The sequence below is a fragment of the Cervus canadensis genome, chromosome 31 (genome assembly GCF_019320065.1).
Source record: "Cervus canadensis isolate Bull #8, Minnesota chromosome 31, ASM1932006v1, whole genome shotgun sequence".
NCBI lineage: Eukaryota > Metazoa > Chordata > Mammalia > Artiodactyla > Cervidae > Cervus > Cervus canadensis.
The window spans coordinates 10,358,225-10,376,955 of NC_057416.1; the positions used below are offsets into that span (position 1 = coordinate 10,358,225).

Genomic DNA, 18,731 nt, shown 5'->3' on the forward strand with positions numbered 1-18,731 from the left:
TCTCATGGAATCTACTTAACTGTATTCAGAATATTTAGTTATATTTAGGTGAGCTGATTGGGGGAAAAAACACATCATAATAGAGATAGATAGAGCCTTTGTTTTCTCAGAAAACCAAATTATATTTTTCCTAAGGTTTTCTTCTATGCAAAATATAAATAGAAAATTTACTCTTTCATAGGAAATGTATAGATTCTCAGTCTTTGAAAAATTTTCTAGGGAAGGTATTTATTGGTTCCATTTTACTTTTTCCATAAGCCCCATCCTTCCCTCATTGGGCATAGGGAATTGATACAAAAGATCCTCCCAATTTACTGTCAACAGTTTTCCCTAGAAAATGGCACCTCATTAAAACAAACAAACAAAAAACACTCTTTTCTTCCTCACTTTTCGCATTCAGGAACTGCTGAAATACCATTTTCTGATGCCTGGGTATCCAGTGTAGTTTGTATTTTTTGTGACGCACGTTCCCTCCTTTCTCATCCCTGCTCTTCTGTGCTCAAGTAGATCCTATACTGAGGCCTCTCTTCGCTGTCTCTGCTGCGGAAGATCTCTCAGCCGGACTCTTTCTTCTCCAGACCTGAGACTCTGGCACCTTCCTGTTGGTAACCTGGGCGTCGAGACAGCTGCGTTAGCGTTGCTTAGGGCCGCCTGCATTTCCCAGAATGGTCAGCGATTCAAAGAAAGCCAATGTGAAAATGTTACGGGGGTTCCACTTTGGCTAAGTGTTCTTTAAGTAAGTGGTGCCCTATCACTATCAAATTAAATACCAAGTGAGGGTTTCAAATGGCATGTTTGAGCATTTCTCTGTGGGTTCATCTTGTCCTTCAGTAAAGTTTTGCTCAGCCTGAAACAGATGCAAAGGTATCAGGAGGCAGGGCTGTTTCCAGCATTTCTGTCAGGAGGCTTCCTGGAGGTTCTCTGAAAGCACTATAAGAGCAGTTCATGAGCACGCATGACGCTTCTTTCTCTTTTCACTTGTATGTTTTTAAAAGCTATTTTCTATTTTTACTGAAGGACCTTAGTGCCGGCTTCAGGATAGGAGGTACATGCAATGGATTCTGCTGTTTTTGACATTATGCATGTAGAACAAGGTCATATAAGCTTGTTCCTTGGAATGTATAAAACTGGATTTCTGACTGTCCATCTTTATGCTTTGGCGAATTAATTTCATTTTACTAGTAGTGCTCATATTTCTATTTGAATTTAATTTATCCTCTTTAAGTTTCTGTTCACGAATTTTCTTTGATCATCAATAGTTTTTATACCTCAGACATGTCTATAAATGTTCTTTTAGTAGGGTTAAATTATTCTGTTAAACCCTCTCAATTTTTTTTTTAACCTGAATTTTTTTCACTGTCGATTTTATTAATACCAAATACATCCATATGTATACATTCTAGGTTAATACCACTTTTCCCCAGTGTTTTAAATGTGTGTGTATATATATATATACACACATATATGTATATATATATTTAAATATATATAATTTATATTATAAATTATAGAAATTTATATATTTTATATAATTTATAAATATAATTATATAAATATAATTATTTTATATAATTTATTATATATAAAAATATATATAATTTTATAAATTATAAAATATATTAATACATATAATTAAATGTATATATATACATATATATGTGTGTATATATATTTAAATATGTATATATATTTAAATGTATATATATTTAAATGTAAACACTCTAAATTCAATTAAATTTTAGATATTTTCAAATATTTCCAATGTTTTCTTGCCTTTGTGATTATTGCTGAAAAGCCTAGCCAGTGCAATGTCTTTCAAAGTTCTACCACTTATGTAATTAACCATCACAGAGATGGCTTAGAGAACATTCTTTACATTGAATGTTTTCATTTACAGTGTGAATTTAGGTCTCAAATCTATGTTGGGATCAGCTTAGGTTTATCACTTCTCATAGAAGCTTTCTTTATTTTTAAAAAATAAATTATGGACAAGGTCAACACCTGGTTTCTCAACGCTGGTACCGTTGACAGCTGGATGATTTGTTGTGGGTCAGAACTGTCCTGAGCTTTAAAATATTGAGCAGGGTCCCTGACTCCTGCCCACTCGATGCCAATAGCATGGCAGTAGCATCTCCCCTTAGTTTTCACAACCAAAAACGTCTGGAGACACTGCCATCGGGCTGCTGGGGGTGAGGGAAATACGATCTCAGTGGAAAACCATTGATTAAGACCAAAACAAACATGTTTCCCAGGAGCTCTTCTTTGCAGGCAATGTATATGTGTGTACTTTTTCTAATTAATAGTTTTTCTTTCTGCTCTTTCTTTTTTTTGATCATATTGCAAAAAGGAAACCTACCTATTTTGTGTATATCATGAAAATCTGTTTAAATGTAACAACATTAAGAAATTCCAATAATTTGCTCTATAGAATCCCAAATAATTAAAAGAGAAAAATCACTGTTTAAGAGATGAAATACTTCAGTAAATTATGCCATGGTTTGAAGAAGTATTTATAGAGTATCTATTATGTAGCTGGCATTAATATTCTTAGATAAGTTTGTAAATTATTAAGTACATTGGTGTTAATACTCCGAATAGTCAATCAGATTGTCACTGTTGTAACAGTAAAATGCTTGTTAGAACTATGTAAACAGATATATGTACAGGATGATTGTAAATAAATGAAGAATCAACTCAGCTACACATCTGAAGACCCTAACCATCTATTACATACCTGCCTAGTAACACCAGATACACAGAAGTAAAAACAAAGTTCCTGAAAAGATGACAGTAATTATACAAAACCAACATATGCTTGCAACCAAAAATACTTACCCCTTTATAATTTAGGTCAAATACAGAAGAATATGTGAATATATACAGCAGTCAAGCCCTGGAATTAATGAATCTGATTTTGAAAACCTTTATTTCAGAATTCCTTTGGACCATAAGATTTCTATAGAGAATAGTTGAGACACAGTCTAGATTTTTTTTACTAAAAACATCTTATGCAATAAAGAGAGCTAAATTTGGAGTTCCTCATGTTTGTCTCTAGTGTAGCAAACATATTGTAAACTCTGCCTCCCAGATACCATTTCCTGTCACTCTAGGTCACAAAGCCACCATCTCGTTTACATAGCTGTCCCCTGCTGCCTGGGTCCCTCACTGACATCACACAAGTGCCTAAGCGAAGCTGACCGCTTCCAGCTACAGGGGCAGGACCTGGAGATGAAACCTGGTCAATTTGCTCAAGAGTGGGCATATCACCTGAAATGGTCCGGTCAGAGTGAAGCTTAGGAATTGTCTACTATTTGTGGAAGGGACCCTTACACTGATATTGTGTGATTATGAGAAGAGGGTGTCCCAACAAGGCAGGCAGCACTAAGTGTGTTAATTAGGGCAGTGCCTGATGATTCAAGTAGCCCGTTAGCAGTAGGAAGTGTTTCCCAGCCTTTATTTTGGGCTGTGTGGGTGAGCATTGCCTTCCTACCAGCAAAACCACATTAGGCTGGAACGACACTGTTACTAATATTGTTTTCATTGAAAATCTGTGTAGGAGGGAAGTAAAGGATTATTGTTGTTTATGTGCTAAGTCATATCTAACTCTTTGAGACTCTATGGACTGTAGCCCACCAGGCTCCTCTAAGGACTTAATTTCTTCAAATGTTTCTTTAGGGATACAGTAACTTAGGACCCTGTGTGCCTGACAGCTTGCAGAGGTAAATATGGTTGTGGGGTCCTGATAACTTAGGTCGAATCTTTTAATCTATGTTAAGCCTTTTCTGACTTATATTGGTGATAGTTACTATGCTGCCCGAGTGCTCAGAAACAAAACCCAATCAGCTCTTGGCTTCTTATCTACACACTGTAATGACTGATGAAGACTTTTTAGCTCAGTTGAATTCAAATGCAGAAACCTTTTCCACATTTAGTCACGAGGAGCAAAGATCTATAATGTTAAGTGGTCTGTTACTCAGGGTAAAGTGAAAGTCACTCAGTCGTGTCTGACTCTTTGCAGCCCCATGAACTATACACTCCGTGGACTTCTGCAGGCCAGAATACTGGAGTGGGTAGCCTTTCCCTTCTCCAGGGGATCTTCCCAACCCAGGGATCAAACCAGGGTCTCCTGCATTGCAGGCAGATTCTTTACCAGCTGAGCTATGAGGGAAGCCATACTCAATATAGGAAACTCTGAAATCCTAATCATGCACCAGTCATAAAAGTATACTAACTTAAAAGGGTTCATGCCATAGAGAAGAGTGTGCTTGTAGTCTTAGCTTGAATCTTGCTCCCTCCGCTTACTTACTTCAGTGACTTATATGATCTCATGCCATCTACCAAATCTCATGGAGCCTTAGTCTATGTGGAATGAGTCAATCTCACCTCACTTATAATCCTTAAACATCATATAATATATATATGAAAAAACATCATGTAATATATATATGAAATACCCAGTAGAGTTTTTTTGCACACAATGGGTGCTTAATACATTTTAGCTGCTCCCAGAGGGAAGCTCAGATGTCCCCTGTTTTTTGTTGGGGACAAAGCATGAAGACCCTTCAAGGATTAAAATGCTAAAACAATTGCACCAAATTCTTCATGCAGTTCATTTAAGAGAGAGAGTCAACACCCCAGTGCTATTGAGTGACCCCTAATGGTGTCTTTTGAGAATAAAAGAGGATGATCTCTCATATACTTGTAGTATATGTAGCAGTCTCATATACTTTGCTCTTTGAAGTTCCTAAATTAAAATTAAAAATATAGTTACCTATTCAACTGCTTTCCTCTTCTCAACAGAAGAATATTGCATAACAGGACTTTGTCAAGGAGTCAGCAAAATTACTTTTGAAATTTGTACCTTGTCATGTATGATCCCTTTTCAAGGTACTAAAAACAAAAAACAACCCTTCTTTTCTCCCACGGCGAAGGCCTGTTGATTACTCTTCTATATTCACCCACTTTCAATTGTACTTCATTGATAAGTTACCTTTTTTTTTTTATTGAAAAGGTATTCTTAACATTTAAGTCTACAATATAAGAAAAAACATGGAAGGTAATTTTGAGAATTAGAAATAAGTATTTCCTTTATCCTTTTTAAAAGGATAAAGGTTCTACATAATGAATAATGGGATTTCACTTAAGTTAATCTTGGGAATAAAATAATTAGGAAAATAACTACAGAGATAAGTGAAATGACAGTCCTCTTTCTGCCTTCCATTCTTCTCTCACATTTCAAGCAACCATCTTTTCACACTGAGTATTCAAAAGCCTGTCAAGTTATGACCAGAATTATAATTTTTTTGGTATATATTCTATACCTAAGATAATTTTGTGCTTAGCCCTCAAATTACTATTTCAATTACAATGCAAATGGACACATGCATGCGATTTTATTTAAATGCATTACCTTTCTTTGACTGTTGCATTGCCAAGGTGCTGTTCTCTTTGGTTCATTTTCTGCTGTTTTCAGGAACTAATATTTGCAATTACAGTGAATGAGAAATTGTGATTTGACCTATAGAAACTGGCTTCTTTGAATATTCTTTTTCCATTGTTAAACCCTAAATGATGTCATCAGTTTTGTTTCTATTATTTACATTTTTTTCATTACCTGTAAGCCATTCCAAGTATGATATATTTTTTGGATTAAAGAGACTCATGGTTCTTTCATAGTTAGACATGTCAAAAATTTCACAGTTATGATTTTTACATTTTCTGTCACTGAAAGGAGGTGAATATATTTCCTGCAAAATTTATATTTTATCGTCTACCTAATTTTTTCAAGCTGTCCAGTTCAATTCTTCCTTTCCCCCTCTCAAAAACACCATGTACCAGCTAAACAATCACAATTTAGGGTTGAATGGTGAGGAAATTTCCATAGCTCCATTTCCCCAAGAAATTTTGACATTTAGAAGAATGTATAAATTCTCTTACTTGTGTGATTATGTTTTTCTTTTCTCCTTTAAGTGACTTCTGCCTTTTAACCCAAAATTGGGAAAACAAGAGGAGTTGAGATGTATAATGGCTAAAATCTGTAAAGTGGCTATTCTAGATGTTACAGTTAATCAGTAGTCAAGCTGGAAGCTGAACTAAAATCAGACTTTGAGCAAATGTCTCCTCTCACTCTACTATACAGATTATGGTTTGTACATCTGAATTTTTTGAAGCAATGAAAGAATGATTTGTTACCATAGATAATAAACTTAATCTGTTAATTATATAGAAGAGGCAGTACTATGGATGACATTGTTTTTTTTTGTTATTTAAGGTTATTCATTGAAAATTTTCAACATGGAGAAGTCTCTGTGAGGCCTTTACAGAGAAATTAAAGGACTCTTGTCACTGAAATATTTAAATTTAATTACTTTTAGTTTCTGTGTATTTTCTGTTAGATCTAACCCTAGATGCTAAATGCTTAAAGACCAATCACTGACTTCTAGAAAGGAGCTTATTATTGAAAGTTGTCTGTTCCAACATAAACGCTACTTTTTGATTTTGCTTCAATGATCGAGTCATTTAATATCTTCTTGTACCTCTCTATTGACTATGTGAAAATAACAGCATTTCTCACCTCTCTAATATAGGCAATTTAATAAATTATTAATACTTATTGAGTATTTTAAACTACTGCCTTAAACTGTGTACACTAACAGATAATGGTATGTGAGAAAAATGCCTCAAGGGTGACCTCACCTGTGTTATGATGTTGACCTCTGCACAAACCCAGATAATGGCCGATGGCTTTTCCCACGAAATAATTATTGATATGTTTCTTCAACCCACTACTTCTAACAGCCTCCTTCCTTTTCAAGGAAACCCACTGATATGCTTTAGAGGTACTTCATCATTATCTCTTCTACTTTTGTGAATAGTCAGTAGGAATATTTGAGGGCTTCTGGAGCTATATTCATTTCCCACTTTCCTCTTAAATTGTCACTTGAAGTTCAGTAGAAGTAAATAAGTCAGCTAATTGTTTAGTTTGCATGTGTTCAATCAAAAAATGGAATTTTGCACCTCTCAAGATTATCCAGGTTGAGTGGGGGGAAATTCAGAGATATGATAGCCAGAGTCAGATGAGTGAAAAAATGTAACTATACAGTATGTATACAATGGGACTTTTTATGTGTGTGAGGCATAATTTATGTTAGTGAAAATGTCGCAATGTTTTCTATATAGTTAACCCTTATATAAAATAATGAAAGGACTGAATCAGAAAAGTATATATGTGTGTAGTATATAAAAATATTTTCAAATATGCAAAGAATACTGTGTAAGTATTTAGAGTGAGGTGCTCTTATATGATTCCAGAATTTACAGCTGTTCTCTTAAAAACCAAACACTATACGTTAGCTCTGCTGAGGTTGGTAAGTGTATACACCTGAAACAATCAATCAATCAATCAAGCAATCAACTCGAATTCATTAAGTATTTATCAAACTCCCACCATAGGCTGATCACTGTGCTCAGAATTGGGTGTACAGAGATCAATGGAAAGCAATTCTTGCTCTCAAGAAGTAGCCCACGTATCAATAATAAAGAACAAAGTACTAAGTGCTGTAAGAGAGCTATGGAAGCACATGAGAATTAGGAGAAGAATCATGAAAATGATAACAAGAGAGATGAATCTTGAAAAACGGGTAGGTTCTTTGTACAACAGAACAAAATATCAAGATATTCTACTTGACTTGAGGGAAAAGATAGGAAAGAAATAGAGCTGATAAAAATAACGAAGCAGGGAAAAGTAGAAAGATGTTGGATTTCAAGAAACTTGAATGTCATGATAAATTTGGACTTTGGTCTCCTGGAAATGAAGAAACCTACAAGAACTGCAAGCATTAATGTATGGGTCAGTGATCCTCAGGGGGGCATGTGGAGGACAATATGGCCTCACAGGTATCATTTGATAATATTTACAGACATTTCTGGGCTTCCCTGGTGACTCAGTGGTAAATAATCTGTCTGCCAATGCAAGAGATGCGAGTTTGATCCCTGGGTCAGGAAGATGCCCTGGAGATGGGAATGGCTACACAGTCCAGTATTCTTGCCTGGAAAATTCCATGGACAGAGGAGCCTATTGGGCTACAGTCCATAAGATCGCAAAGACTCGAACACAACTTAGCAAGTAACCAATAACAACCGACATTTCTCGTTGTCATGTTTGGTGATGTTCTAATTAGCATCTAGTGAATAGAGAGGCCTGGGGTGCTGCTAAGCATCCTGCAATATGAAGGAGAACCTTACAACAAAGAGTACCTAGCCCACCATAGCCGTAGTGCTGAGAAAACCCTGTGTAGCCTATGGGATGGTTAGAAAGAGTTGTCCATGGTGGACTGCTTTCTTAGGGGGCTAATGCTATAGTTCAGATAGAAAACAAAACCAGAACTAAGAGACTAAAGGAACTTAAGAAGGAGACTCAGTGGATATACTGAAGAAGAATAATCTGTAAATTGGTAGCTTATTGAATACAGATTGAGATAGAGACACTGACAATGACTCTGAAGTTTTTGGACGTGGGTAACTCGGGATGACTGTGGATCTAATAAAGTTGGGGAAGTTTTGTGAGTTTAACTTCTAATATATTGAGCTTTGGGTTTCTGCAGCTCATCAGAGGGAGCTGTATCATAGGTAGTTACAGACCTAAGCATCAGGAAATTTTTATTTATTCAAACATTAGATCTTTATTTAATGCTTTAATCTAGGCGTATGGAATCATACAACTGTCAGACATAACAGATGCCCACATTGAACTCCACACTCTTCAGTCATAAAGATAGATTAGTGGTGTATATAGGTGGTGTTGGCTCTTTTTCCATGAGAAATTAGTTGTTTTTTGAAAATGTTAACATGAGGTGACAGTGATATAGGAAATAGATAATCTTATTTAGTTCTGATGGGTATATTACCCAGTAAAAGGTATTGAAGTGGTAATTTGTCAATGTGTTTAAGATCTTCCTATCTCTTGGCCAAGTTACTTAAGTTCTAGGAAACAATCAGAGATGAATTAAAACTTTTCAGGGAAAGCAGTTATCACAGCATTGTGGATAAAAGTGCATAGTTAAAAGTGATGCATGTGCCCCCAAAGTAGTATAGTGTAAGATAAATCATCACAGTTTCATAGGAGTTAACTCTAAGTAGACATGAAATTCAGTGTATGGGAATGGCCAGTGGCATGTGGAAATATCCATGACTTAAGGCTAAATGAAAAAAGAAATGCAGTTATTTATGAACATCTTAGATGAATAGATACACATTTAAATAGAAATATTTAATGTGATTCTTAAGATGATATAATTAAAAGTGATGTGCATATTCTTATTTTCTATGTTGCATGAAGGGTGATCAGGGTGAAAGAAGCTATAACTGGGGAACATAAAAGCCTTAAATTAAAAACTGTGGTGTTTGAACTCCATCCTGGAGATGCCAGAATTCAGTGAGAGATTTTAAAGGGAGGTATAATCACCGTATTACACAATTGTTAATTTTAGAGTGAAGTCTAACACATAGGGTTCTGTGAATACACATATCCTAATAACGGGTAAATAGCTTTATAGATCCATATATACTGATTTTTTCCTTTTTCTACTGAGATCCTAACAAGTTAAAATGAGACAAGTGAAAGTGAAAAGTGAAAGTGTTAGTCACTCAGTCATGTCCCACTCTTTGCGACCCCATGAACTGGGCTCCTCGGTCCATAGAATTCTCCAGGCAAGAATCCCAGAGTGGGTGGCCATTCCCTTCTCCAGGGGATCTTCCTGACCCAGGGACTGAACCTGGGTCTACTGCATTGCAGGCAGATTCCTTACCATCTGAATCACCAGGGAAGCCCTGAGGAAACAAAGTACACGTGTTTTAAAAAAGCACAGAAAGAATTAGAAAATAGCAGATCTGTAAAGGGCAACTGGTAGGCATGTAAGAGCTGACAGGTACTTGGCAAGGCACAGAGAAATGCCAGGATTGCAACTAGAGTTCTAAAACATTAGCAACTTTAAGTTCTGGAGGAATTATTATTATTAGTTTTTAGAATTCACAGAACACTAAACTTAAATGAATAGTCAACACTTCCTTGTAGTCATGCTATTTTCTCTCATATTTTCCTGTCCCACACTTTGAGATAACCAGTTGCATCCTTTCTCTAAAATCCTTGACAAAGCCTCCCATCCTTTTTACTCCAGGGTATCCTTTCCTCACACATGATGGAGAAATGGAAGTTACTGGCCACCACTTTCCCGGTTGTTGATTGTTAAATGCAAGCATACATCTATACCAATCTTTTCACCTTCTTCCTATTAAGAATTCTTGAATATTGTGAATCTCATTTCCCCAACCTTATTCAAGGAATTCTTCCCCTTTGTTCTCCATCTCCCAACTTGTCTTCAAAAGTATATGATAGATTTTCTGTATCCCTTTTTCCTCTTTGTATCAACCTCTCCATCCACCCCAAACGGAATTCTTTCCCTAACAATTCACTGAAGCTTTTCTCATCAGGAACACCAATGAATTTTGCTTTACCCTGAGATTCCTGATTATATTTGCATAGATTTTCCAGGAGGTTTCAATAGCCAGTAACTTCCTCTTCCTTGAAACACTTTCATGGAGCCAGGGCATCCTTTAGATTTTGCTGGCTGCTTACATTATTATTTTCTGTCTTTCCTCTACCCTTTCCTTGCAGGCTGAAATTCTGGATTCACCATTTTGCTTACCACCTTTCTACCTTTATCTCAAAATGTACCATGTTGAGGGCCATCTACTTTCCTGGGGTTTTAAATACCACCTAATTGTTAATAATTCCTAATGTTTTTAGAGCCAGCCTAGACCGCTATTCTGCTTTTTGGATATGTATATACAACTCAGTTTCCTTGTTTGTTTTATGGACATCTCATATAACGTGTGTCCAAGCCAAAACTGTAAACTATTTTCTCCCTCATCATGCTAAATGGAATCACGCATTCAAACACTAGTGGAAATCAGTTACTGAGAAGTTATTGCCGTTCCGCCACTGTTTACCGTCTTTACCAACATCTTAATCTAATGCAGTTAGACTAATGCAATGTATCTACTTATTGTCTTTCTTGCTTCTCTTGTCTTTCTTGATCTCTAGAATATTATTTTCTTACGGCAGGAACATTATTTTGTTCAAAATTGTACATGGGTCACCTCCAAAAATCCTGGATACCAGTGAGTTGTAAGGTTGTATATTTTTCTTCCAGTAGACAATTAAGGGACATTGTGACTTAAAATATTTGAATAGGATATATTTGAACATGAGGAGTTACATACTGAATTTGATAGTGTTATCTTTAGTAGCCCATATGGTACAGGTATTTTAAACATCTGCCAAATCAGGACATGAAACCTGGATATCGAAAACTTACAAATATATCAGATTTGAAGTGATTCAGAATACTAGAATAACCTGGGAAGGTTTCTTATATGTTAACTATATATCCCTATGTATTAACTTAAATATTAAATCATATTGCAAATAATTGTATTTTGATAAAAATACAATAAATGGCCTTGAACATGGTACTGATTTTAAAGAATTGTGTTCAAAGCATAAGGAGAGTTTGCTTCCTATTCTTTTGATTTAAATTCAGATAGCATTGAGAACTCACTTCTCACTTGCAGGATGTCTTCTGGGGAGCAGCTGGGACTGTGGTTTGCAGGGTCAACTGATGTTCATATTTCTGTCCCTTCACTTTGGAATCTATACTCTACGTTTTTTGCCTTTGAGTCATGTTCACTTCGATTGCTGCCTGCCACATAATGCTGCCATCACCTAGCAGTAAAGAGCATATGCTGCCTTGTTTAAAATTGTATTCAAACCTTGTTTCTCCTCTACACTTTGGATGAACTTAGTTTTGCTCCTAACACTACAGTCTTTGAGTTATGAGAGTTTTAGAGTTATAATAATATAGATGATGATCATAGTGGTGGTAAAAAATTGGTGGTAAAAAAAAACACCATCATCGTTGATGATAACAATAAAGCAATGTCTTTGAGTCTCTACACAGAATAGAACTTGGGTATAATGCTATGGGGCTGACTTACATTAGCACCTACTTAATTAAACAAAGGAAGAGCTAGATGCTTCTTTAATTCAATAAGGATGTATTTTAAAGGGGATTCAGAGCACATCTGGCTCTCAAATTGTGACTTTTCCTCAATTCAATAACTTCACCCCTAATGTACCTATATATTAAAATGCTTCACCTTCTAGTGGGTTATACAAAAATAAAATGATATTTTATTTCAAGAGGACATTTACTTTCCAATCACAAATTGTGAGTAAAATGTTGGACACTGACTAGAGATGTCAATAGTGTACTAAATTTCTGTTCAATGATTATATAGTGTCATTAACTTTTAATTTATGTACATTAATGAGTTTACAATATAGAAAGTATATATTTTAATGTCTATTTATCTACCATAGTTACACATATGTGCTTATTCTTTTTTTGCTAAATAAAATTCCATTATCACCAACTGCTATTTAAAAAGACTATCTTTTTCATTTAACTTTTACCTAGCTCAAAATTGTAAGGTAAACAAAAATAATGAAACATGAATTTCAAGATGGTTAGTATCACCGAAATAATTCTATCCATTTATATTCCTGTTTTTTTAAATTAATTTATTTATTTTAATTGGAGGCTAATTACTTTACAATACTGTGGTGGTTTCTGCCATCCATCGACACAAATCAGCCACGGGTGTACATGTGTCCCCCATCCTGAACCCCCCTCCCACCTCCTTCCCCATCGCTTCCCTCTGGGTCATCCCAGGGCACAGGCTTTGAGTGCCCTGTTTTATGCTTTGAACTTGGACTGGTTATCTATTTCACATATGGTAATATACAAGTTTCAATTCTATTCTCTCAAATCATCCCACCCTCACCTTCTCCCACAGAGTCCAAAAGTTTGTTCTTTATATTTGTGTCTCTTTTGCTGTCCCACATATAGGGTCATTGTTACCAACTTTCTAAATTCCATATATATGCATTAATATACTGTATTGATGTTTCTCTTTCTGACTTACTTCACTCTGTATAATAGGCTCCAGTTTTATCTACCTCATTAGAATGATTCAAGTGTGTTCTTTTTAATGGCAGAGTCATATTCCATTGTGTATATGTACCACAGCTTCCTTATCCATTCGTCTGCTGATGGGCATCTAGGTTGCTTCCATGTCCTGGCGATTATAAACAGTGCTGTGATGAACATTGGGGTGCACGTGTCTCTTTCAGATCTAGTTTCCTCGGTGTGTATGCCCAGGAGTGGGATTGCTGGGTCATATGGCAGTTCTATTGTCACTTTTTTAAGGAATCTCCACACTGTTCTCCATAGTGGCTGTACTAGTTAGCATTCCCACCAACAGTGTAAGAGGGTTCCCTTTTCTTCACACCCTCTCCAGCATTTATTGTTTGTAGACTTTTTGATAGCAGCCATTCTGACCAGCATGAGATGGTACCTCATTGTAGTTTTGATTTGCATTTCTTTGATAATGAGTGATGTTGAACATCTTTTCATGTGTTTGTAAGCCATCTGTATGTCTTCTTTGGAGAAATTTCTGTTTAGTTCATTGGTGCATTTTTTGATTGGGTAGTTTATTTTTCTGGTATTGAACTCCATGAACTGATTGTATATTTTTGAGATTAATTCTTTGTCAGTTGCTTCATTTGCTATTATTTTCTCCCACTCTGAAGGCTGTCTTTTCACCTTGCTTTTAGTTTCCTTCATTTTGCAACAGCTTTTAAGTTTAATTAGGTCCCATTTGTTCATTTTTGCTTTTATTTCCATTACTCTGGGAGATGGGTCATAGATGATCTTGCTGTGTTTTATGTCAGAGAGTGTTTTGCCTATGTTTTCCTCCAAGAGTTTTAAAGTTTCTGGTCTTACATTTAGATCTTTAATCCATTTTGAGTTTATTTTCGTGTATGGTGTTAGAAAGTGTTCTAGTTTCATTCTTTTACAGGTGGTTGACCAGTTTTCCCAGCACCACTTGTTAAAGAGATTATCTTTTCTCCATTGTATATCCTTGCCTCCTTTGTCAAAGATAAGGTGTTCATAGGTGCATGGATTTATCTCTGGGCTTTCTATTTTGTTCCATTGATCTATATTTCTGTCTTTGTGCCAGTACCGTACTGTCTTGATGACTAACTTTGTAGTATAGTCTGAAATCAGGCAGGTTGATTCTTCCAGGTCCATTCTTCTTTCTCAAGATTGCTTGACTATTCAAAGTTTTTTGTATTTCCATACAAATTGTGAAATTATTTGTTCTAGTTCTGTGGAAGATATTTCCATTTTTAATAATATACCGAGGAGTAGAATAATTGAATATAGTGATATGTTGACTAGTTGTGAGCCCTCCACCCAGCTAAATAACTTCCATTTACCTGGATGTTCTTTCTGTTTGCTGTCTGTTTGATTTACCGAATTGTTACAACAAGTAACTACATCAGGAGAAGTCATATAAGCTTTTATGAAATTTTACTTCAGAGACTTCCATATAATCTGAAAATTTAAATTAAAAAATCAAATGATAATGGCACAGAGAAGTTAGTAACGGAAAACATTGGAATTTACTTTTTTTTTTCTTGGTAAATGTCAACTGTTATTGTGTCCTCATTGTACTAGCCATGGCCAGTATCATTTTCTGTTTGCTTCTAATAGAGAGATATGGGTAATGACAATTACTATATTAGTTTTACTTGCATGATGAGTAATATGATTTAATTTGTGGGCTTAGCACATATTGATTTTATAAATTAGCTATCCATTGTTTAGGTTGGGCACATTACATGAATATTGTTGCTTTATAAAATTATGTGAATTTCACTCTGGCAGTTACTTGAGACTGAGTTTTATGAGTCTTGATCTTCACCATTTGTGGATATGTGACTCTCTTAATATTAAATATATATAGTCAATTTGACATTTATTTGAGTAACTTAAAATTTTATATTATTTTGAATCAAATAACAGAACATTCAAACAATAAATGGCAACAATTATAACGCTTTGTACTCAAAGATAGAAAAATATGAAAAGTAATGCAATTAACATATTCACTAAAATTCTACTTTGGAATTAGAATAAGGATAAAATAATATATCACAGATGTAATGATAATTTCATGTTTGAAGAGTTTTCTTTAAATTTTATGTATGCATAACTAAATTTGAAAAGGATGAAATGAATTATTCAAGGTCACATTAGTTATTAGCAAAAGGCCAAGGGTGGGAACCATGGTAATCTGTAGTTCAATAGGGTCATGAAGCATTCACATTGGGTAAGAATTTCAAATATCTTCCATCTCAGTCTAAAGGATTAAAAAACTTTTGTCATCTCAGTTTGCTACTTGGACTTCCTAGAATGAAGATTAGTGAGATACAATGAAAATAATAAAGACTTTTGAAATCCTGATAGATCACAGTTTGTATATCAACCCTGACACTGTGTCATTGAACAAGTTCCCAAATATCTCTCATCTCAGAGTTCTTATTCTCTCATCAGTAAAACAGATTTTGTACCTCAGAAATAGTCAAAGATATATAACTGAGGCCACTGTCTACAAATTTTTCAATAAATATTAATGCTTTGTTCTCCCAGTATGGTGTTTCCCAGCAGATTATGTTGCTGATCCAACCTGGGGTTTAAATAACAATTTGATCCAGCTATAAAACAATGTATAAAGAAGCTGGATTCAAGTGAAGGCATGACTTGCTTCCAAAATATGTGCAATCAAAACAAGGAGGGAGCTTCCTAATATCAGAAGAACTCATAATAAATAGTGATTTCTATAAATGAACAACAGTGAAATTAGAAAGAGATGGAGCTGGCATGGTACCAGTGGAAGTGGGGCAAATGACTAATTCATAATCTCCTTCATTTACCTAGTTCTAAAATGTACAGTTCTTGTGTAAAAAGCATTTTGATGCAACTCAATGTTTTTTGGAAGAAAGTTACTCTGTCTTCATAACAAAAAGTTACTTATAATACAATTAAATTGATAAATAATATCTTGAAGTTTTGTGTATTTTAAGATGTTGTTATTGTTCAGTCGCTAAGTCATGTCTGTCTCTTTGTGACCCTGTGGATTGACTGCAGCATGCCAGGCTCCTCTGCCCTCCATTATATCCTGGAGTTTGTTCAAATTCATGTCCACTGAGTCGGTGATGCTATCTAACCATCTCACCCTCTGCCGCCCTCTTCTACCTTCAGTCTTTCTCAGCATCAGGGTGTTTTCCAATGAGTTGGCTTTTTGCATCAGGTGGCCAAAGTATTGGAACTTCAGCAGTAGTCCTTCCAATGAATATTTAAAATAGTCTCCCCTGTTTTGAGGTGGAACCACATCTTATGCTGAGAAGTATGAGAACATAATGTTAATAATGTTGGAAGAATAGAATATTCTACATTTCTTTTTTTTTTTTTTTTTTGCATTTAAGGCCAATCCATTGAGTATTTTGAAATATCCAATATTTTGAGGTATTTTTAAACTTTTATATGCAAGTAAAATCTTCATCTAACTTTTCAAACACTGCTATATTTGAATATTAAAATAATAGCAAGTAGTGAAAGTATGATGATTATAGTCCTTCACTCTGTTACTATTAAAAATAAAATGCCAGCAGTGAGTTTCACTCCTGGCCTTAGTAAGAAGTCTGACACTGAGCACCACCTCAAGAATGATCATCATCCTCATATGCTTCTCCACTGAATGGCACCATGTTTCCTGAGCTGAATCAAAGTCCACTAGTTTTACTTGGTCTGTTTCATCAATCTCTTCTACTTCCTTCTTCTCAGGAGTTTTTCTAGCAAAGAGAGTTTATCAGGGGAGAGAAAGCCATTCTTGGGAAAGTGTAACCTCAATTCAGTGATTAGGCAGCCCTTTTCATATAGTCTATGATAAATTGGCATGCCTTCGTTTAGCACACACTTGATGTCTTTATGCTTGACAATCTGACCTGGATGAGAAGTGATGACTATGGTTTGGTCATCAAGAGTAGACTGCCTTTTGGAAGCCACACAAAACTTCAGCCATCTCCAAGTTCATGCACACGAGATGGTATTCTCCTGCTTAGTTAAAAATATGGTCCTTCTGATCTAAAGCGGTGATAATATCCTCTGTCTCCAATCCTGGTTCTTGGTCTCCTTCACCATGGAATATTATCTTCTGGCCATCTTTCATGCTTTTTGTTAATATGAAATTCTACAGTTTTCTTCTGAAAATACTGATTGCTAACATTCTCATTTAACACTAGTGTCATAGTGAAGTCCAGTATGGAAATATTAATGTCAAAATTAGGGATAGATATGATGGAGTGACAGTAAACAGTACCCTTTCACATCTATACTCAACAATCATGAAATTGTCATTGAATAGTTAAGAAAATTATAATCCATAATCTTAATCTTACTACTCTTTATTTCAAAAACAAATCATGCCAAAATCTGCTCAAATCTGTAGATAGATAGCCAGGGAAAACTGTTCTGTATCAACCTCTTAATCCTTTATTTCAGTTAAACAACATAAAAAAGAATGTCACTTTTCTGAAGATTCCCAAGAAGTTGGAAGCAAGAAGATGGAAGCATTGCCTTTTGGAAAAATCTATTCCAAAAAAGTTCTTTCATTTTCAAGATTGTCATTAGACAAACTGTTGAAAATCTGCCCACCTAGTGTTGTCACCTGAAAGAGATGAATAAATTTAATCAATTCAAGCAATCAGTAGGATGTTTTGTCTACATGGTGAATCCAAATATCTGTGCATTTGAATGTTACTAAAATATCTGGAGAAGAATTTGAACTTTTACAATTTTGACAAGAACGTCTTTCCATTTGACAGAGTTAAGCTGTTCCACTTATCCCCCATTTAATTAAAAATCTGTCCTTACTTCATACTTCTTAGTAGTTTAAAGTTTGTGCGTTTTCCCATATTTATAATTAATTTGCATATACTTTTACATAGAGCTATTTTAACTAACTTGATATATTCAGTCAATAGAGTCACATCAGATGTTTTAATACATAAACTAAGAAATTTAATTGATCCAGAAATAGTCAAATCAAATTATATTGATGTCACACAACATAAGTCTACAGTATCTCTCTTCTTAGAACTCCAAGTGAGGAGGAGATTTTGTCCCTGTATAGTTTAGTATGCCAAGAAATATTTTATAGTTTTTTAAAGATCCTGGAGATGCTGATAAAGTACCAGAATACTTGATCAGGAACAGCCATGAACTCTATTATGTTTTATGTGCCAGTTAGCTCTTAATGCATTTACATGTCTCAATACATTATTAAATAAATATATTGAAAAAAATAAGACCATAAAGATATTCTTGAACAGTATGCCAGGTCCAGAATTATTTGGGTTGAGAGTTGGAGTCTGAATAAATCCCATAAGAGATGGAATGCTCTAGCTCAAGTTTTTGTTTTTTTCCCTCATTTTAGAGGGAGATGTGTATTGAATGGCTTCTTTCCCTCAGAAACCTGGTGAACATATTGGTTAAATGAGACACTCATTAATCAAGAACCTCGCCTGCCTTGGTATTAGGAATAGAGAATTTCCATTTACCCTTCGAGAAGCACTTCATTATATAGTATTTGGTAAATAGTAAAGCTTGGTAAAGCTGATCTACAATATTTTGGCCACATGACACAAAGAGGGGGCTTACTGGAAAAGACCTGGATGCTGGGGATGATTGATGGCAGGATGAGCT

The 18,731-nt window shown here is 35.1% G+C and overlaps 1 pseudogene; it reads right to left on the reverse strand.

Annotated features, from left to right (window-relative positions):
• Positions 1-16,548: 16,548 nt before the first annotated feature.
• Positions 16,549-17,196, reverse strand: LOC122432294 (annotated as a pseudogene).
• Positions 17,197-18,731: the final 1,535 nt, after the last annotated feature.